The sequence below is a fragment of the Cryptomeria japonica genome, chromosome 7 (assembly GCF_030272615.1).
Source record: "Cryptomeria japonica chromosome 7, Sugi_1.0, whole genome shotgun sequence".
NCBI lineage: Eukaryota > Viridiplantae > Streptophyta > Pinopsida > Cupressales > Cupressaceae > Cryptomeria > Cryptomeria japonica.
Window position 1 is genome coordinate 212,317,700 of NC_081411.1, and position 24,063 is coordinate 212,341,762.

The following is a 24,063-nucleotide window of genomic DNA, read 5'->3' on the forward strand; positions in this document are numbered from 1 at the left end:
TTGTTATGATAGAAAGTGTTCAATGTATAAAATCAAAAGAAAAAATATAAGAGAATATCATTTTTAAGAGCATAATTAATTTGAAAAATTATGTGCTATTAGATCTTATCAGAGTGCTTTGACATTGTTGTAATATAGCTACTGCTCTTGTGATCTATCAATGATTGTTGTTCATGATGTTACTATGTTGAATGTTCAATGGTTTTGGTTCATTTTGCAATTTTTCTATGTTTAAGTATTTCAATTTGGTATATTATACTGAAACATCATTTCATAACTAACATTTCAAGTTCTTTATAACTAGTTCTAAGAAGACTTCCATACTTGCGACATCATTTTTCTTAGTTTGTGAAGGTTATAGACCGAAGTTTTGTAATCTGAGTATGGAATGTGAGTCTACGAAAAGACTCAGTAAGGGCCCTTTCTATCCCTCGATACTTCTCTAAATTTCTAATCCTCCAAATGTACCAAAGAATTTCACATGAAAGCAAATTCCAGAATTGATTAGTGTCTTTTGTAAGTCCTTTAATAAAACTAGATACAACATCAAGTATGCTAATATGTCAAGGAATAATAAACCCAAACAACTTCCAAACCTCCTTAGCTACAAAGCAGTCAAATAAAATATGTCTAACTGTCTCTTTAACCTTGCAAATGTTACATAAATCATCATTAGAATGTTTAGATCTGATAGGTAACTTATCAAGTAGAAGCAACCATTTAAAAGCTTTCTTTTTAGGAGTAACAAGAGAGTTCTAAATATTCTTAAACAACTTGCCCCATTGAGCAGATGATGAATTAGAATACCAAACAATATTAACATGATTAACAATACTCTCATTATACATCAAAGAATTATAAATAGAAATAGATTTAACATCACATCTTTTGGGTAATTGCAAGAGATCATACAATTTTAAGCATTTCCCCCTTGATTTTTGGTAAATTTGCAGTTTATAAATATGGACCGTGCCTGCCATGGGATGAAATTGTTTACTTATTTTGCTGGGAACTTGGGTTTTGATTATTTTTTTATTTTGTCCAATATCATGACATTTACCTCAGAGGACTTGAATCAAATAAATTGGGAAGGTGAAAAGGCCCTTTATTCAAATTGAAAATTTAGTTAGCAATTACATACTAGATATAAAAGAAACACCACATGACAAGGACATAATGCAAGTGATTTACCTTGTGGAAAACTGAATTAGGAAAAAAATCTAATAAATAATCTATTATCATCAATATAATAGTAAGATCTCCTCTAGGAAGAAACTCTAGACACCTTATAAAATTCAAACGTGTCCTCACTTCTCCAAGTAATTTTGTCTTACTTGTAACATAGTGAATTACTAAAATTATGAGTTCATTCCATTCTCAAGGATCACTATGAACACCTTAAGGAACCCTCTCACTTATATAGAAGGTGATAATTTTAGTGATCAGAAGTAATAATAAAACTCAAAAATAAACAATACAAGCAAAAACACAAGACAACACATGCAGATTACCCTGGGAACCTCCAGATTGGAGGAAAAACCCAACATTAAGTTCAGATCAAAGCTTTCAATATAATGTTCGAATTACATGAGCAGATATCAGATATACTTATTTGATTGGTGACTATTCACAGTCACTAAATGAAGTCTAATGTGAAGCCCTGCGTTTAGTGCCTAATCCAATGAATGCAAATTTGATTGTTGAATGAGCTGTCCTCAATGAATCTGCCTGATTCACTCAAGTTGACTGCACTCAAAATAATTTTAATGCACAGTTGATGGTGCTTATAATCATCTCACTCCAACTGTTTGCCTCAATAATTTTTTTAGATGTCATGATGAGGGTATTTTTGTTGATGCCATTTAGCATCTGCACTCAACATCTTTTGCTGGGAGGGAGAGAAAGAGGGAGGGAGGAAGAGTTGGTGGGAGAGGAAAAATAATTTATGTTGAACATCTATCTCAAAAGATTTTGTGACCACTAGCTACATTAAATACATTCTGTATTAAGTTCAATGTTTTAAGATGAAAAAGAAGAGTTAAATGGTTTTGGTTTGATTTGCAATTTTTCCAAAGCCTTATTTTTTGCCCGTGAAGAAACACCATGTTAGATAATATCAACGGAGAACAAAATAAGGAGACAATTGCTAGATTGTGGTCTAACTTGAAAAGAAAAGGTGATGGAAAATGTTTTTGCCTCTACAAAATTTGTAAGGGCTTAAAGACTAGAAGACTTCTAATCAAAACAACTAAGAAACATTGTAGGCAACATGGTCACATTGAAAAGGGACATGATTATCATCCATTGGTAAATTGTTCATTATATCGTTTTGACAATTTATATACATAAGAAATCACTTGATGATGTGATCATGATCATGGTTTATTTATGTTGATCATTTTTATATAGGTCGAGCACCCCAGGGCACATGATATGGACCAACACAACCCAAAGAATATGGTTTTTGAAGTGGAGGAACATTGAGGTGTGAATATCGAAGCTGAAGATAATGATCCCATGGAAGATGTCGATCATATGCCATAAAACACAATTGAAGATGATGGTACAAATACATTGATCCATGACACATTTAGTACTGGCGCAGCTGATCATGATGATCAAGATTACCTTGAAGTTTTTCATGATTTACCTCTACTTGAGAAGGCATATGAGGCCCTTTACGAAGGCTCCCAAACACCTCTTCTCTCCACTATATTGTTGTTGGTGAACTTGAAGGTTATGAATAGTTTATCCAACATAACAATCTCATGTATATTAAGGTATGTCATATATGTCATTATAGTTAATAAATGGTGGATCATGTACCATTAATATTCTTTATATTAACAAATTATATTTTTTGCTTTAGATTGATAGGTGAGTTTTTGTTACCACCATCAAATATTCTACCTCACTCATATCGAGAATTATCTGCCATTATGAAAGATATTGGAATGGAGTATCAAGCAATAGATGCTTCTCCCAATGATCATATTATATATCATAAACAACATGAATTTGGAACAGAATGCCCTGAATGTCATATCAATAGATATCAAATAGATCAAATAACAAAAAAGGTGCCTCACAAGGTTCTTCGTTATATTCCCATTATTCCATGTATGCAACGATTATTATGGATTACCATTCACGCAATAGAAGTCGAGATGAAATTATTTGAATGTCTGTGGATGGTTCAACATTTATGGACATAGAGGAAAAGTGGCCACACTTTAAAGAAGAACCTCGTAATCTCAAGCTTTAATTGGCAATAGATGGTGTCAATCCATTTGGAGAGTTGAGATCTGTTTACTCGGTGTGGCATGTTTTTGTTATCAACAATAACATTCCTCCATGGATGTCAATAAAGAAGGAGCACATAATGTTGGCAATGATTGTTCCAGGTATTTTCTCATTTAATAATTATCTACATTTAATTATAAATATTGCAATAAAATGGTCATAATAATTATGTAATATTTTTGTTCATTCAACTAGGTAAGTACCAAGTTAAAGATATGAATAATGTATATATTGAACCTCTTATCGACAAGTTGCTGGAGTTATGGAATGGTGTCACCATGTATGACGTCTGTAGACCAATAGGACAAAGACAATTTCAATTCTATGCAATGCTTGTATGGACAATACATAATATCCCAGGGCTAACACATTTTTGTGGTATGTTATTGAAGATGGTAAAATAGTTAGCAAGGTGAATTCAAGTGGTTATTGCACAAATAAAACATTAAAAGATATTAAAACATGAAACATGCATAAAACCACATAAAGACATGAATAAAATGCATATACCTTGCAAACCTTTACCTCTCCCTCAGATTGAGCCTTTGGTGAAGTTGAATAGCACCTCTCTCTTCAACTTGATCGGATGGGCTCCTCTTGCTTGCTTGATGTGGATGGCTATCCAAATGTGCACAATATGATTGATGGGAGGATGAGATGGATGGATAAGTGACTAAGTGATGGATGAGTATGGATTTGGATATAATTTGGATGCTTTGATGAATTTTTTGAACTCAAATGGGCAGCATAAGATTATTAAACTTGGAGATGATGAATGGAGAGATGGAGTCCTCAATTAATAGGAAGAGGAGAGGAAGAATGGATGGCTAGGATGGATTCAAGATGAAGGGCTAGGATTGCTTGTGAGCTCACACAAGGCCCAAGAGAGGGTGTGGAGACCAAGAGATATGCCTTAAAGGCATTTCTTGTCTCCACACTCCACAAGGTGCATTGGGAAGACTCCCAAGGTACCTTGGGAAGAACAAGGTGCATTGGGAAGACTTCCCAATGTGCCTTGAGAAGAGCAAGGGATGTGACATTCCTTGGAGAATGGAGAGGAGGAATTAAAAATTCTCCAAAAAGGGATAAGCATAGGGATTGGAGGAATAAGAAGGAATTAAAAATTCCTTGAGAGAGGGGATGCCTAGAGGAATGTGAGATCTTGAAAATCTCACATTCACCTAGGAAAAGAGCATTTAAAGCTAGTGGTTGGATGGAAGGGACAAGGAGTTGACTTTGTGAGCAACTCATTAGGAAGGGGATTAGAGGAAGTGTTAGGTGGGATTAAGATTTGTAGGAGGATTTGACTAAGAGAGAGAATGAGTGGAGGGAATTAAAAATTAGATGAATAAGGTTAAGTGAGTTTAGGGAGTTTCTAGAAGAATTTATTAAGTTAATGATGAATTAAGAAGATGATTTGTAGGAATCATGGGGGTTAACTAACTAATTGAAATTAATTAGCTAAGAGAGAGATTTGTGAGGATTTAATTTTTAGAAGAATAAAGCAAGGGATTGATTTATTAAATAAATCAGTCACATACCATAGTGACAATATTAATTATATTTAATTAATATTGAGGAGAATTTGAATTAACATAATTAATTAATTAATTATGTGAGGAATTAAAAATAATTAAAATAATTATTTTTAAGTGTCTACAGTTATAATGTTCAAGTTGCGCATTATAATTATAATTTTAAAAATTTACATATTTAATTGAATTATACATTATCTTCTAGGTCTTCAAACAAAGGGAAAATTTGCATGTCCAGTTTGTGGTCCAAAGATGAAATCTCATCATTCAAAAAGTTTAGGAAAGCAGGTGTTTGATGAGTATAGGTACTTCCTCCACAAAAATCATAAGTATCAAAATACTAAAAACCATCTTTCCAATAGGAAATAAGAGACTACATCAAAGCCATGAAGAATGACACCTCACCTATGGAAGTTGGAATATAATAGAATTAATCGTCAAGGTAATGTCATTCCATCTAATGGTTTATGTTTTGAATTAGTATTTTTCTATCTTGTTTTGTTTACTGATGATGTAATTGATGATCATGAAGGTCTTCAAGGCATGGATTACCACCTTCCAAAGGGACTAAAAAGTTATTCTAGACAATTTAGTAGGTTGCCTTACTACGAGTAGCTATTGTTAGGGATCCCACAGATACTAAGAGGGGGGGGGGGGGGGGGGTTTAATCAGTATCTAACCGGTTAATGGAATTTCTTATCTTAAAACATGCAGAACATAATATAACAGTGTATCGATATGCAAGAAATAATGCAATAAAAAGAATCAAGGACATCCACATGAAAAACACACCATAACACAAGATTTTAACGAGGAAACCCGGTGTGGGAAAAACCTCGGTGGGATTTGTGACCCATAATATTCACTCATTGGCCAATAAGAGAATATTACTTACAATAGGGGCCTACACATGCAGGAAGGCCAACTGCCTAGAGCTCACTGCTCAATGGGAAGTCTCACTGACTTACAATAAGGATTATACAAATCCAATAACTTGTACTGCTTTACAATAGAATCTTCAATGCCTGATTCAGTATCGGTTCCTGCTCTGTTCTTTACATATACCCCTTAACCTATATTTCGCATAATAGGTCTGCCTAATATTTTTCTATATATCTTCTACATCACATTTCAAATGTCTACAATGATCTCTTTTATATATAAGAGTCATTTTACAATTTGCCAAGTCGGCTTACACATTTTTACAATAATAAACAAAATAAAATATAACAAAATCCTGTCGGCCTCTGTGCCGGTATACTTCCTTTCTTCTGTGCCGGTGCCAGTGTCCTGAATGCCGGTGTAGACTATGATCTGCTGATGCCGGTGTAATGTCTTTGCCGGTACCATAGGATTGCAAGGTTGCCATCAATGACAAAACCTTCAATCATATACAATGTCTCATTGGAGTGTGCATATGCCAACAATCTCCCTCTTTGGCATTGATGGCAACACTCATGAGAAATTTCAAAAAAAATATCCAAAAATGTGTAGTCCAAAAATGTTACCAAAAATGTGTGTGCTCCCCCTGAGCATATGGTTCCTGTCCTGTGATTTGAATTTTCTCATCCCACTACTCCCCCTTTGGCATCAATGACAAAGGTTGTCAAGATGTCAGTAGAGTTTGTAGTTTCAACCTCGTAACTGGGTGGTTACAATTTGAAAAAGATCTCCCAAAATCAAGTTTATACTATCCATAAACTTCTTGCTATCTTTGATTGCTGTCTCTATTCTCTTCACTGTACCAGTGAGATGCTACAAATGCTCTGCCGATGTTTTGCTTCCCTGTATTAGTGCCTCAGAAATTTCCTTCCGCAGAGATGCTAGATAGTCCAATCTTGGACTTAGTTTTGATCTCAAATGTTTTGCCTTACTTATTATTCTTTCTTTCTCTCTTTCCAATTTGAGTAGTTCTTCCTCAAAATTTGTTATCTTCTCCTCAAAAACTGATAGTGTATCAGGTGAGTTGACAAAACTGTCTGCAAGTTTATTGATATCATCCTGTACCTTGCTCATTTTCTTGTCTATATCTGCAGTCAAAAAATTTGTTTTACAGGTATCTTTGTACAAATTTTTGTACTCTTTCAACAAATTACATAATTCTGGTAGAAGTGTGTCAAAATCTCTATTACACTTCTTTATTTTCTCATCAAAGAATTTCTGTTTTTCAACTTCTACTTTATCCTTCACTAACTCTTCTTTTATTTTCTCAATGTTTTTTGAGATATATTTACACAGTGTATCCAGTTGTCCTAAAGAATCTTTATTGTCTATATTACAGTTGGGAGCAATTACCTTCAAAATTAGTATGGAATCATCAATTGCTTTGTAAGCTTGTGAGTTGCAGTCGGTTATTTTCTTGATTGAATCTAATAGCACCTCAGTCACATTTGTTGATTTGTATCCTGATGATGATCCAACAATCTAAGTACCGGTGGAAGTAACCAAGCTTGTATTGACCTCTGGTAGGTCTGTTTGTGTCTGCATTTCTTTAAGCACTGGTTTTTCACTAATTGCCGGTGGCACTGTTTCCTTATGTACCTGATCCTGTTCCTGTTGTTGTTGCTATTTCGGAGCCTTTTGCTCTGTTTGTTTCAATGCCTCAGTTTGTGTCTCAGTCTCTGCCTTTTGCTCTTTATCTTCTACTGGTTTATCAGTTTCCCCTGCTACTGGAGGCTCACTAGCCATATTAGCCTTATTAGTTGAATCTTTGTCTACCACTATGTTGATCTTCTGAGTATCAACATTCACAGTATATAGGACTTCAGGATTAGGATTATTATCCTCTACATCCATACTCTCAGCTACTGGTTGATCATCTGTAGTTGTTGTTTTTACCGGTGGAGTATTTAAAGGAGGTGGGGGTAAGTTGTCTCTAACCTTGATACTAGGTGGTCCACCAACTTTTCCTTTTCCCTTGTCTCTATCTTTCTGAGAAACTTTTATGGGTTTGGGGTTCCTGTACTCTTCTTGTTTCTCTTTCTCAACCAGGAGTATATCCCATCCATCTTCTGTTTCTTCTATTACCTCATTAACTCTTCCTACCATTAAAGCAACGTGCCGGTGTGCAGTAGAAAATACTGTCTGGTTAGCTTGAGCAATTAGGTCATCAATTTCTTGTGGAGAGTTTACCGGATATACAACAAGTAGTTTTTCAATCTTTATTTTCTTATCTAGTTCTATCATTGCTTGTCTTCTTGCTTCTAGTCTTTTGAATAGTTCATCTGGAACTTCATTGACTACTTCCATTAAAAACTTCTTATACATATCCATGTGTAATATAACACTATTTTCAACTTGCTCTTTTTCATTAGCTATTAGAGTGTCATATATTTTCTCTATGTTTTTCAATTTACCTTCCTCTGTGATTTCATTTAGTAGTATATCAAGAGGAGCCAAGTCTTTGTTTGTTCTCTTCTTCTTCTTGGGTGTCAGTTTCTTCTTTGGTGTGGCCTTTCTTACCGGAGATCTCACTGCTTGTTGCTATTGCCTTGTCCTCCTGGGTGAGGTTGTGGTTACCGATGAGGGATCTCTTTTCCTTACAACTCTTTTGAAAGTTGTAGGCATGTCACTTCCTGAAGAAGTACCTACCGGTGATAGGTGAGTTTTAGGTTGTGGAGCTGTTAACTCATCCTCTGTTATACCAGTTTTCTTCAATACATCTTCTTTGATGGCTTTTGCTTGTCTGGAACCTTTCCTCACAACTACCTCAACCTTTTTCACTCTCTTCTTAGATTGTATTTGACTTTCTATGGTTTTAGCACTACCAAATACTTCTTCTTTAGGTTCTCTGGGGGCTTCCAGAAGTGCTTTAGCGTATGTTTCAACTATGTGATCATCTATTTCATAGCCCATCTCGGTTACCCAAACTGTCCTTGGGATGACCGCTTCCATCCGGATTTCATCTTTCTTGATTACAAAGCATATTTCATCTTTGTATTTATCTACAATCTTCTGTAATAACCTTATTCTTTTCTTCATTTTGGTCTTTAATGCTTGAAAAAAGTCATGAATATTGTTTTCCTTGTTCTCACCCATATTATTGAATAGTTCTGTTAATTGTTTGCCTACGAGTATATCATATCCAAGTTCTTTGTAACCTATACCAGGAACCTATTTTGTTATGTGTAGCATCAAACATACTAATAGATTTCCAAACCTGAAAGTTCCTTTCTTGTCCTTCTTGATCTTTCCAAGGTTGTCAATTAATTCATCTTTTAACCATTCACATATATCAATTTTTGCATTGTTTGTGACCATGTCATAAGCACTCTTAATGCATAAGCTTGAAACTGAGTTAAGTCTATTTGCACGAGTAGCTTTATATCCTAATATCATGTTGATGAATCTCACATTGATATCTGTTACATCATTGACTCTTAGGGACCTCTTGTCGAATGTTGTGTCATGCCCAAAATTTAGGGCAAAAATGGAACAAATTTTTTTTTAAAAGATTCTGATTTAATTAACAAGCACACTCTTGCGACAAGCGTTAACGAAAAATTCCATTAATAAATTCGAGCTCATTCTGAAATGAACGAAGCATCGACAATCAGTTATATTCTAATCGCGGAATAACCTACTGGTTTAAATTTTATCTCCAAAAGATATTTAATTAATAGTTTTATTAAATTATTCATACTAAAAGTATTAGGAGAGATATTTTAATTTATCCTCCAATATGACTTTATAGTCTTTTTAATTCTTTTATATTTCTCTTTATAATTTAACCAAAGTTAAAATCGGGATTAATTAAATATATACATATATACATAATTGATTATGCATATATTTATATATTTAAAATTTAATTACTTATACAAAAATGCTCAAATTCATACATTTACATACATATATATAATTTCCATATGTATTTATGGAAACATATATATATGTATATTTACTAAACTGGTAAATATTTTAATAATTATTTTAATTAACTGCCCTAACCTCCACTCGGTTAGGGTTTTAAACCCTATAAATTATTATATTTCTTTTTTAACTGTTAAACATCTTAGCTGGGCCGAAGCCCTTGGCGGCCATGAATCCATCTATTTTTTTTTTAGCAATGTTTTGGCTGGGCCGAAGCCCTTGGCGGCCCAAAAAAATAAACCCCTTTTTTGCAGGTCACGGAGAGAACACAAGTTTGGCCGCGCGCGCGCCACTGTGTGAGCGCACAGTGGGCGCCGCGACACCACTGTGTGCCCACACAGTGGGCGCCGCTAGCGGCACCACTGTGTGGCCACACAGTGGCGGCCGTGGCCGTCCACTGTGTGCCCACACAGTGGGAGCCGCAAGCGGCTCCACTGTGTGTGCACACAGTGGGCGCCGCGCGGTCGTCCACTGTGTGAACACACAGTGGAGTCCGCGGGGACCCCAAAACTCATTTCCCTTTTTTTTTTAAAATTAATTTTTTTTTTATTAAAATACATAATAATATTTATATGTATATATATATATATATAAATATATATATATATATATTTATATATATATATATATTTATAAATAACTTAAATAAGCATAATAAAAATAAAAATGAAATTTATTTCAATATAAATTTATATAAGGTTTTTTTTTTGAAGAGAATTTTACATACAAAATTCTAAACTAATATAATAAAGAAAAAGATAACATTAAGTTTAATCAAAAATAGAAATATATATATATATATATATTCATTTATAAAGCTAGCTTTTAAATCAATGTTAACAAAAATACAATTCAAAGTATTTTATAAAGATACATTGTACTTTTTTTTTTCTGGAAATAAAGATATCCATTTATATATTCTTTTTTTTTAAAAATAGAATATTTACTTAAAACAACTTTTTTTTATTAAAAAAATACATAGAAATCTTTCAACAACAATAATCTTTTATTTGCCACAAGTGAAATATAATTAAAGTCAAAATGAAAAAAAAACCAATCTTTTATTTCTTTCCATAATACAAGAAGCTGTTTGCATGCAACACAATTTAAACCCCTTTTTTTTTATAAACCCGAAATAGAAATAACACGCTTTTCTTTCTTTAAAACATCTCTAAAATATTCTACCAAATTTACAGAATGATTTCTCTGAACAGTCACAACATTAAGATTTCAAGTCTACTATTACAAATTTCAACTTGCTTCTCCTTTCTCTTGAATTTGAGGCATTCATTTACAACAACTTTAAACATACATCTGCAACTGAATTCAAATATCTTCAAATACAATCTTCTGAATATCCTTCATGAATCCTATCCTCTTTCTTCTGAATTTCCTGCATAATAGAAAACACAAAACTGACCACGGAGTGCTCACCTCCCAGCCTAGGCTAACTGGTAGCCACCCCCGAGCTCGGAGAACCAATTCCTAGACGGGTACAAACAGGCAAACACAAAGAAACCCAAAGCATACAAATATTCCAGACACATTCCCAACCTGGCTTTCACAGCACCACACTCTGGTGGTGAACATTTTCAAAGGGTGGTAGTGGACCAAATACCCTGAGGAGAATCTGCAAGTATGTAATAACAAGAAAGCCACCTCATGGCACAAATAAAATATCAAATCTCAACCCCATAATCCTTATGCCCCCCAAAGGCATTCTAGCCTTATAACCCTCCTTATGACCCCCATTGCACAAACAGGCCATGCAGCAAGGGTCACACAAAGATCCCTTGTGATCGCTCTCAAAAGAGAGTCTCTCACTCGAGGGCTGTCACTGCTACCACCCTCAAGATCCTCTTCTCTCCCAAGAGAAAGAGAGATCTTGAGAAAACTCCCAAAACACATTTATTCACAAAACAAAACCAAAAGGATTTTCAAAACATTCATTTTCAAGATTATAGATTTTCTTACTCAACAACTTTCAGAATAAACAAGAACAAGACATTAAAAGTAAAAATGAAACCAACCTTATTCTGCCCCTAGGTTATAATGATATCTGAAGAAGAGCTGCCCAATCCACAATTCTTTATTTTCCTTAATCAATTTCTTTATCCCATCACATTATTTTTCTTCCAAATTTTCTTCTGTCTCCAAAAATGGAGAGTGGGTGATTAACCAGCTATCCCCAAAAATCTTCCTTAAGAAGCTCACTCTCTGAGTTCTCACAGGATTCTAAAAAAAAATCAACAAAAAGAAGGAAGAAAGCAAAAATGCAAAAAGACTTTCCTTCCAAGAGGGAAAATCTTGATTTGATTTTCACTTCAATTTTCAATTTTCGCTCAACTCAAAAAAGCCAATTTTTAAAGCGTTAAAAAGATCATACTAAAGTAGAAACTTGCCTAAAATTACCCCTAACCCCTAGGTATACCTTATGGGCTTCAGGAAACCCTAATAAACTACCCCTAGGTGTTCATTTAACCCATTTTAAACCCCTCTGAAGTTTATTTTCGGGTCAAACATAAGTTGACCACACCAAATATTATATTCTCAAAATATCTTTTTGACAACACATTATTTTATTTAAACTTAATAATAATTAACACTTTCCCACCAAGAGACAAGATAAAATATTTAAATTTACATCCACACATGTGTCAAGTGACACTAATAAAATACTTTTACAAAAATAAACATGAAATTGTCTCTTGAGGTTTTTACACAAAAAAATTTAAATAACACATAACACACATGCAGCATATACTGATACGAATAAAATACAACACAAACGGGGTTTTGTCTCTCCAAATAGACAAACCCTGGCTTTACGAACATACATAAGTCTAGGTTTGATTCTCCGTAATTTTCCATGGTCACATGGTAAATTTCCTGCGCATCTCAATTTACACATTAGTACTCCCAAATATTCATATAAAATATAATTCAATAATATAACAATGCACATCATTACTTGCATACAATTTCCATCTGCACAGATTGAATACATCTTTTGTCAAGCAAATTCACATAAGCAATTTTCATCCCAATTCACATAAACTAAACATACATCATAGTTCTATATTCAAAGTAAAGTCCTGCAAATTCAATAACGACATCTATCATTGCAATATCATTCTTTCTAATAATCATGTAGTGTTCTATCTCATAAAGCATGTAAGTAAAGCATCAATTCATAGCAATGTTATCCAATATCCTGAAATCATATAATTTCTAAGTCTCAAAATGCATCAAAACAAAGTATCCATTGTAGTCTAAAATATAAAATCCACTAAATGTCAAACTGAGTCGAGGTGAGGCCTCACATGTTGCACCAGTTAGGTTTATAACTAGGTCATTGGAAATCTTCTTGGTTTTATCTGGTCTTTTACCGGTGGCTGGTAACCCTGTGACAACTTTCATAGCTTCCTTGGTGATCTTGTGGATTGCATCTAACCAGAAAAATTCTCCATGTACCCTGCTTAAGACTATCCTAATCACATCCTTGGGAAATTAAGGAATGCTAAGGATCTCTGTAAATCCTAGGGTCTCAATGATCTTGTGTTCATCTTTTATATTGCCGGTATTATCACATATCATGGTTTTATACATGGTTTTAATTTCCTCATCTCCTAATTCCTCAATGTTGTAGTGGATGTACATTCTGGGGTCTTCAACATAAACAACTCCCTTAGGAATTTGAGAAAAAGCACCTAAGGTATCATCTTTCTTTGCTATCTTGGGAACTAACTGAAATATGGGCCTTGGTCTTTTTATTACTTCAACAATAGTAGGGTTTGCTATATATTCAATTGCAGAGGTGGATGCCATGATTAAATACCTTTTACTGCCTTGGATGGATGATTGCTTGGAGTGTTCTTGCTTCTTGCTCGAAATGCCTTAGCTCGGAATCTTCACGCTCTTCGTAAATTTGAAATCTCGGTGAAATGAAATGGAGCCAAAACCTTAATTTTATAGTGTCTATTTGCCATCTACCACATTAATTGCATGCCGGTTAAGTATTCACTTAACATTGTTTGCCGGTAATAAGTAATTTTCAACTTCTTATCTCTAACCGAGGGAATAATAATACATGTGTCATTAGATTGCCAAACCCTCAAAGAAACTTTCTTCAATTTGATGAAGAACTTCCTGCCGGTGGAACACTGCTCTGTCCTTCCGGTGAAGCATCACTCTGTCCTGCCGGTGAAACATTGATTGGTTCTACCGGTGGAGGAGTATTCCCAATGTTTAGATCAGCTTTCCTAATCCATTATTTAGATAATTCTTGCTTAACCTCTTCAATTTTTTCTTTACCTTTCAAGCTAGAATTTTTGTTGTCTACCGGTGTTCCTTTATTTCTACAAAATTTAGCAATATGCCCAATCTTGTTACATGCATAACAAGTTACATTATTCTTCTGAATAGCTTTCCTATAACCTATGCCGGTTTGTGTTCTGCACTGATTAGATAAATGTCCAAATCTTCCACAAACATAACATCTCACATTCATTATGCAGTTTTCAGAGTTGTGACCAACTTTGTTGCTTTTAGAACATTGACTGGTGGATGAGTTGATATTCTAATAATTTCTAGATCTACATTCATTTGCTCTATGACCATACTTATTACAATTAAAGCATTTTCCATTGAATTTATAAGTATTAGGTTGTCTTATCGGTTTGCTGTGATCCTGAGTATTTGCAGTACCAGAGCTTTCACCAACTTCAAAGCCAATTCCAGAAGTGTCACCTTTAGGTTTTTGATTCTTCAGCAAGGTGCCAAGTTCCTCTGAGCTTTTCTTGAATTTTTCTTTGTGTTGATTTGCAATTTCTAGTTCTCTTTCTAAGACTTCTTTTTGTCTCATTAGTTCATTTGAGTCATTCTGAGTATGCATCAGATCTGTCTTCAACATGTAATTTTCATAGCTAAGTCTTGTGTTCTCATTTGTTGCATCACTTAGTCTTTTGGTCAATTCTTCTTCATTCTTCTTCCTATCCTCAATCTCTTTGCAAAATCTCATAGTCATATCCCGCATTTCATTTTTTGTTGTCATGAGCTCTTGTTTCAATTTGCTTATCATATCATTAAGTGATTCCTTTTCATCATTCTCATTTTGCAATTTTTCACAAAGTTCTCTTCTCTTATTTCTTGCAACAATAAAATTTTCTTGAAGTGCCTGAATGATGTCCTGAGCTACCCTTAAATCATCTTCTAATTTGATATTTTTCAATTTCTCTGCATCATAGTCTGTAAGAGCTCCTTCAAGTTGCTTCATTAGATTTTCCATCTTTACCGGTGTCAAGATCTTCCTCAAGCTATTAGGCTTCTGAAAATAGAGGACCAAGCTCTGATACCAATTGTTAGGGATCCCACAGATATTGAGAGCAGGGGGTGAATCGGTATCTAACCGGTTAATGGAATTTCTTATCTTAAAACATGCAGAACATAATATAACAGTATACTGGTATGCAAGAAATAATGCAATAAACAGAATCAAGAAAATCCACATGAAAAGCACACCATAACACAAGATTTTAACAAGGAAACCTAGTGTGGGAAAAACCTCGGTGGGATTTGTGACCCACAATATTCACTCACTGACCAATAAGAGAATATTACTTACAATAGGGGCCTGCACATGCAGGAAGGCCAACTGCCTAGAGCTCACTGCTCAATGGGAAGTCTCACTGACTTACAATAAGGATTATACAAATCCAATAACTTGTACTGCTTTACAATAGCATCTTCAATGCCTGATTCAGTACCGGTTCCTGCTCTGTTCTTTACATATACCCCTTAACCTATATTTTGCATAATAGGTCTGCCTAATATTTTTCTATATATCTTCTACATCACATTTCAAATGTCTACAATGATCTCTTTTATATATAAGAGTCATTTTACAATTTGCCAAGTCGGCTTACACATTTTTACAATAATAAACAAAATAAAATATAACAAAATCCTGTTGGCCTCTGTGCCAGTATACTTCATTTCTTCTGTGCCGGTGCCAGTGTAGACTGTGATCTGCTGATGCCGGTGTAATGTCTTTGCCGGTGCCATAGGATTGCAAGGTTGCCATCAATGACAAAACCTTCAATCACATACAATGTCTCATTGGAGTGTGCATATGCCAATAGCTACAAATTGTGGATTTGTTTGATACTATGCATATTGGAAAGAATATAATAGAGACATTATGGAAAATATTGGATGGAAGGCGCGACAAAGAAAAAAATGTCAAAATTTGTAATGACATTTAGAAATTTAATCATGCAATGAAAAATGTCATTCAATTAAACAGCAGTGGAGACCAGATTAATATAAGTACCCTTCCTTGGTTATTAATGGAGCAACAAAGCAATGCTATAAAATAATTCATATGAAAAATTCGATTTCCCACAGGATTTGCTGAGAACATAAACAATCTCATATTAAAGAAAAGTGAATTTGGGCCATGGATGAAAACGCATGATTGACATACCTTCATTAAGGTAATTCATGTTCTTGTATATTTACTATATATTTGTATACAACGCATGTACTTTTCATTGTATTATGTTAGAAAACAATGAAATGATCATTTTATAATTATTGCAGTACATTCTACCTCTATCTCTCCCAGACCACTTCGATAATAATGTCAAGAAAGTCATATATGATCTTGGAAAATACATGAGGTAAGTAGTGATGTTTGTTCAATTTGTTGTATAGATATTATATTTGTGATTTGTTTTACTTGTTATGTAATATATTGTATATTATTTTGTAAAGTCTCATTTATATATTTTTGCGTCTTGAATCTCTTGTAGGTGGTTGTCATCTAAAGAAATCCATAAAGAAGCTATAAAATATTGGAAGATAAAAATTTCTCATCTAATGTGTGAAATGCAAAAGTGTCTACCTTCAACTTTTTTCAATGCACAAGAACACTACCTCATACACCAAGCTGGGGAGATTGAATTGTGTGGACCTATACACACTAGGTCAATGTGGATGGTTGAGAGGCACTTGAAATCTTTGAAGGCTTTGGCTCGACAAAGAGCACATCCTGAGGGTTCTATGGTGGAGGGATATATGGTATACATGACTATGGTGTACATTACTAAATATCTTCCTAAGTTTGCAACAAAGATCCGTGCAGATCACATTTGGGATCCCAACCCCATTAACAAATTCGAAGGGGAGTACTTGATGGGGAAAGGTAGATTGAGGAAAGTGAGAGGTAATTATAAGATGTTATTGTAGCTAACTAATTCTTAATCTTCAAAATAAATCAGTTGTAAGTTGTCTATTTATTTTTTGTACAATTGGTCGAGAGTGGGATGCACTACATTTGTATATTGCAAAAAATCTTGATTGGATGATGGTATGGATTGAACAATGTCAACATTCTGGTCACACATTAACATGGGAAGATGTGTCTTCATTGGTTAAAGAAGCTCATCCTAATGGAGATTCCAATGTTACGCAAAGGAAAATTGATTTAGCACATGGTTTAAGAGATAAATAGGTACGTATAAATTTATTAATCATCCATATGTTTATCAACTCACAATGCAATAATTTTTACATGTTTGACATATTGTAGGTCAAACACCACAACGCTATGCGCTTCAACGGTCATTAATTTTGCATCAAAAAGTTGGATGACATGAAGAAAACTTGTGATTTTGGGATAACTGCAGTCTTTGAGGTGACCAATATTTCATCTAGAAATGCCATACATCCTCAAGAGTCTCAAAATTGATACTATGGAGTTTTGGATGATATACTCGAGTGTGACTTTAATTCCTTCAAATTAGTTTTGTTCGTTGTCAAATGGTACAGGCTACGATTGAATAAAAATGATCTTGATAGAACTGTTATTGAACATGATAATGGATTTACAATGGTTAATAAAAGGTTGTTTGAGCCAGTTGGGGATGAGCCCTATGTTCTTCCAAGCCAATGTGAGCATGTATTTTACTCAGAGGTTCCACATAAACCGGGTTGGTCATTTGTTGTTAGACATGATCCAAGAGGAAGGCCGATAAAGTACAATATTATGGAAGAAGATGATACCAAAGAAGTAGAAGATGATCACGATCGACAGTTAGTCGATGATGTTCTTGACGGAAATGTTCATGAAGAAGAAGAAGAAGAAGATGATGATGATGATGCTACTGGTGCTGCTGCTGACGATGGTGATGGTGATGGTGATGGTGATGATGGTGATTACGATGACGATGGTGATGATGATGACGACGACGATGGTGATGGTGATCATGATGGTCATGATGATGGGTTGGATGAAGAAGAAGATCAATGACATGAATGAAATGTATGATGTATGCGATTAGTATATTATCTATTTAATATTGATTTCTTGATAGAATCTTTTTTTACTTATATGGTTACATAATTAATTCATTATGTGGATTGTTTATTAGCTATGTGATGAATGGTGATTTATGATATATATTTGACGGATTACATGTTTATGATGATACATATGTGATGCTTATGATGATCAATTACATATATGATGATACATATGTGATGCTTATGATGCTTATAATACATATTTATTTATTGTTTATCAAATTACATATGTAATGCTTATGATGCTCAATTGTTGGTGCTGATTTCATGTATATATTTTGTGTGATGCTTCCACCCTTGGTGGAAATAGGTAATTGACTACAGACATCGTCAACCCTTTACTTGAGGATTCTACACAGTCTACATAAATTAAAGGTAAGGAAAAAAAAAAATATAATTATTATGATGACTGCATATTGTTCATGTTGTGTACTATATAATTTTTAGTATACGTATCATGTCATTTTTAGCTAACATAGGATAATTGAATTACATATGCAGGAACCTGAACCCCTTTGATGAGGATCCTGCACAATCTCAAGGATAGACAGGTATGTTGGTAATCAGATTTGTCTTTCGTTATGTAATTAAATAACATCAGTGTGTAACACAGAAAAATAGACAATTTCTCCTACCAAACAGTTGGAAAACCATTTAATTGATTAACCTCTAAATTTAGGTACAACTCCCTCTAGTTAATGTTCATTCGGGTCCAAATTACATACAATCAATGGAATGCTTTTCACCAGAAAGCACTTAAAGGCAGTTGCATACACCAGTCAATACAAAATGAATGCAAGTACTGATCCATATATAATTTTTTATATAAAGCCGACAAACTTCATATGATCACTAAAACAAAATGAAAAGACTTCCAAAATGAATCTAGCTAATAACCTTCTGCATATATAAAAAGTATAACAACTCTTTCTTAGAAATAGACTTGCACAGAAATCAACTTTGAAATCAAACACATAGATTTGAAATTGAAAATAGCTGTTAAAAAGATTCACATTCACAAATGTTCCTCCACTTTCTTCATACACAAAATGTATTTAACTAGTTTTAAAGCCAGTCTTTTCAAAAACTTAGCCAACCTCGATAAAGTCATTACACCAGATACTTATAGGTCTCCAGACCCAATAGTTTTTAAACAAAGTAAAATTAACTCATAAGAGTTAATGGAAATTAACCCTAACTCCAATAACTGAATTTTAAAGAAAATAACTAGACCTGCTGGCAAGCAACTGCCAGCAGTGCTAGTCATGCAGACTGCTTTGTTTCCATGTTATCACTCGGATTAGTGTCTTGGATAGACACCATCACCACCTTGGCCGCGCTACATTCTCGATGTACCTTTGAAAACTCCTGGATCACCATTACATGCGGCAAACTAATATGAATAGCCCTCTGCTTCCAAAGCTCCTTCTCCCTCTTTACCATTTGCACTTTATCCCTGTGGGAATCCAGATGATCGAGGCACATAGTGAGCATTGATTCCACCTTAGATATCCATGTAAAATCTTCCACAGACCGGGTTTTCTCCGTTTTAATCTGCCTGATGTGACTGCTGAATTGGTTAATCATTTCCGTGGTGTCCTCCAGAGTTTCACTACCTTCCTTAAGTAATTGAACATCCACACATCGCAAGTCCTTCTACATGGTTGTCCTCAGGGCTGTTAATTCACCGCGCAGGCTGGCTGATTCATTATAACCCTACTCAATAATATGATTGTGCCATTTGATACTTTCTTTGCAAATGAACATGACATCTTCATTCAGGCCCGACACTTGGTTCTCAACAAGAAAGTTCATTAGCCCATAACGTTGGATATCCCTCATCTGCTTTGAAATCATAGTCCATTTAGACTTTTCTTTCTGCCATGAGACTAAGTCAGTGTCTAAGGTTTTGGTGACCTCATTAGCATCCTTAAAAATTTGAACCAAGTCGGTTATGTAATTGGTTGCCTGGGACATGATTGTGGTGAGCCATTCTGAGAAAACCTCAGCGATCATCCTATTTCATTGAACTTCATCCAAGAATTTCTGATTGCTAGGTGACTTTGGACTAAAAGGTCTTGAATGTTGTGATAATGGCAATGAGCTATTTTGCAAGGCGTGGATATATTGAGCCATTTGTGTCAAAATCTGTTTCAACTTAGCCTTGTCCCTTTCATCCTTCCAGGTACGGGAGATGATTCATTTGGTAGAAGTCTCCAGGTGTTTTACATCCACAGCTCTGGTTCCGACTCCCAAATCTATCCATTCCATAGCATAATCCACTTCTGAGGCTATACTAGCATCTTTGTTAGGCCTGGGTTTGGCAATATCCATAATCCAATGCTTCGTATTTTCATCAAAGTCAATCATTGATTCCGTTTTTAACTTTCTAGGCTTCACAGATCTTCCCAGGCATTTGCTTACAACGTCCTCCATTGATATTGAAATTGGAACTACCCTCATTTTTTTGGAGATGGAGTCATTTAGCCATTTTGGTGCTACGGTTAACTCTTTTGAGGGCATGGATGAAAACCATGCTGAGGACGGGGGAGTGGTATGACCTACATGAGACTGAATCTCAAGTGTTCCTGAATCATGAAAAATGGTATCAATGTCAATTGAAAGCTTGTCTGCTTCTGAAACATGGGATGTCATTTTGCTCGGTGTTTCTTCTAGATCCAAATCCAGAAGGAGGTGAGAAGCCGATGATTTGAAACCCTTCTTGGATCTTGATCTGGTTACCCGACAAACAATAGGAAATTCGACCCCAATGCTAGATTTCTCCTCCTTAATCTTTCCCTGTACTTTCCCTGCATCAGAAACAGGAATGTTAGTCCCAGCAGAAATTTTATTCACAGTATTCCTCTTCCCACTTTTTCTTTTTGGGCTAGTGGTTCACTATAGGTGGGAATGATGACCCCTTAACCAATTTTCTGTCCTCCGGATTACACCAAAAGTGCGCGTTTGAACACTATCACTCATCTTCTTGTTCCAATCTACTTCCGGAAGAGGTTCATTATGAAACCGTCTCATAAACTTAGAGTCAAGTGTATCCTCATCATCACTGGTGACACCTGAAGTATCCATGGGTAACTTCATATCATGAATTTGCTTCAAAGTTATCCTTGACCAACTCCTCCTCCGTACTTCAAATTCATCTTGACAACCCTCCCAATAATCTTCCAATTGAGAAACATGTTGATCAGACACCGCTTTCTTTACATACTAAGGAATGAAACCCCTACTGTCAAAGTTATCTCTCTTTACAAAAGACTTCAAATGAAACCTTTTAAATTTGAGTTCTAGGTTCAACGCATCAGAAACTGATCTGCAGCTATAATGTCCTAAATCAATGGGAAAAATCCCGCTTGTGTCGGAGTCTTCGCCATAATCTTTGGCCACGTAAGCAAGCTATCTAGATACTTCAATCAATATGCAAGAGTCTGAGACATACCTAGGAAGCTTAAATGGCTCACCCTTAAATCCTCCGACTCTTAAATAAGTGAAATGGTTGAACTTTATGAAGAAACTGCCATATACATTGACAAGTTCAACCGCTTCCATGGACATTCTTCTATGCAAATTTCCCTGTAACTTGAAAGTTAGCCTTCCAGCAAAAACATCATTAACATGCCCTTTCAAGGTTAAACTAGGATGATACTCATAAATTCTCATACTTTGAACCCATTTTACGTGTGACAACTCGGACCACTCTCTGACACAGGCAAGCATGTATAGCAGATAGGATGACATATAAAAATTGGACATTCCAAGATAGTTACTCATACCCTCATGTAATCTCTCTACCATAATAGTTCCCCAATCAATAAACCGATTTTTATCCAGAGTAACTTGGATGAAGAAATACATCCAATCTTCCCAGTAAAAAGAATGAGAATTACCTTTTACCCTGCTCAGCAGTATGACCACATCTCGAATTACTGGGATTAAGTGTTCATGAGTTAAGGGTCTCGGTAACCTCAAGCCTCCCTTTTGGAATTTTACTAGCCAATTTCGGGCAATCACTGTTCTATAATACTACTTCTTCTCAGAGAAGATCCAGTATGATTTACCAATGGTCTAGTTTTCATAGGGTTCTCGATGCGGGATATCCATAGCTGCCATTACCGTCTGTCTGTCAATAGACAACAAAACTTCACCATCATTTTTCCTTATGCACCTATTGCCCTTTTCATAATGATTTATACACTCTAAGACTAATTCTGGACAAGAAGCAACAGTGGGGAAAGCAACGACTTCCAATAAACCGCTCTAAGCCACATCTTTCATCATGTCTGCGGTTGAATTTTTAATTCTTCCCAAAAAGACCTCTAAATCTAGCTGAACTAGGGCTGTGTCTCCCAATTTCGGTAAAGAGCTTACAAGGGAAGACGGGCTCACCAATTTGGGTAAAACAGGCCTCATCTTCTGGTTCGTGGTTTTTCCCAAATTAACCCTAGGTGAAGGAATAAATTGAACACAAAACAAGCAGCTAAAGAACACCCAGATCTTTTAAAACAAACTACAGCAATTTAGGAAATTTTTGAACATACCTTCCTTTGCTCTCTGTACACCCTTATCGCTGCTTAATTTTCCCACTCCAGAAACTTCTTCCCCAAAATCTTCCCACGAAAAATAATACTTCTGATGAGACAACTACTCAGTTTTAAAGCAGAAAAAATCTTACCCATCATTACTAAAACTGCCCTCATTGCTCCTTGTTTGTGTGAAGTTACTTTGAAATGATTACGCTGTGGTTCACCTTAACCATTAAGTCACTTCTCTTCTGACATTGCCGATTTTCACACATACTTGCCATAAATGGCGGATTTCAAATCACTGGAAAAAGAATATTCTTTCCTTTGGTGGCCGTCAATCGAGTTCTGAAAACCCGTGCCATCACCACGTGGCAAGTCATACACCTTCCAAAGAACCTGAACATATAACTTAGAACCTTGCACGAGCACCACAAAAAAAAAACATTAACATGACGAAAGTTGAACTTGAACCTTGAACCAAAACGGTTCAAGTTCAAGGTTCAAAGAATACAAAACGCAGTTAAGGCTAGCAAAGATTAAAGCTGCACGGGAGGAAAGGACGCTCAAAACCACGCTCGTTGAACTTTGAACCTTGAACCAAAAAGGTTCAAGTTCAAGTTCAAGTTCAATTTCAAAGCAATGAAGACTAACGAGGACCAAAAAAAAAGAGCAAAATTTAGACAAGCCTTCGACCAATGAACTAGACCAACATGACTAGAAATAAAGGTGCATATAGAATGGAAATTTGTATATGGGCCCAACAGTGGCTCTGCATGGGGACTGGGTGTCATAAGATGCCAAGAAATGAGTCACAGGATCTCTGGTTCGCAGCATAACTGACTAAGGATCTACTTAAAACAAAAGGAACATACCTAAACTAACACAACAAAATAAATATGTACAAGTCAATAGGGGATGCCTGTTTATAATTGATACAATTTTAAATCCTGCCCATTATAGGATAGGGGAAGCTCAAAACCATCTTGATAAGCAAGTTTAAAAGAATTGGGCCCCTTTTCCTCGTAGATCACATAAGGTCCTTTCCATAGCGACTCAAATTTGCCATGAGCACCTTTCGGTTCTCTTCTTTTATCCCATAATAATACTAGGTCTCTTTTCATGAACTTCCTGGGCCTTGTCTTTTGATTAAAAATATTTTTAACCTTCATTTGATGCTCTGTGATCCTGTCAACCAACTTTTCTCTCTTCTTTAATTTTGGTTAAATACATGACCCACTTTTTGAGAGAGCTCTGAAAAAATGCATCTTCTATCACCGTCTGTAGTTTAGAAGTAGCTAATTCCAAAGGAAGAGAGACTTGCGTGCCAATTCCATAAACTAGCTCAAATGGTGACATCCCTATGGCCCTCTTTGGTGAAGTTCGATCCACCCATAGTGCTTCATGTAGCTTTTTATGCAATCTTTGAAATTTTCATTGACTGACTTTTTCAT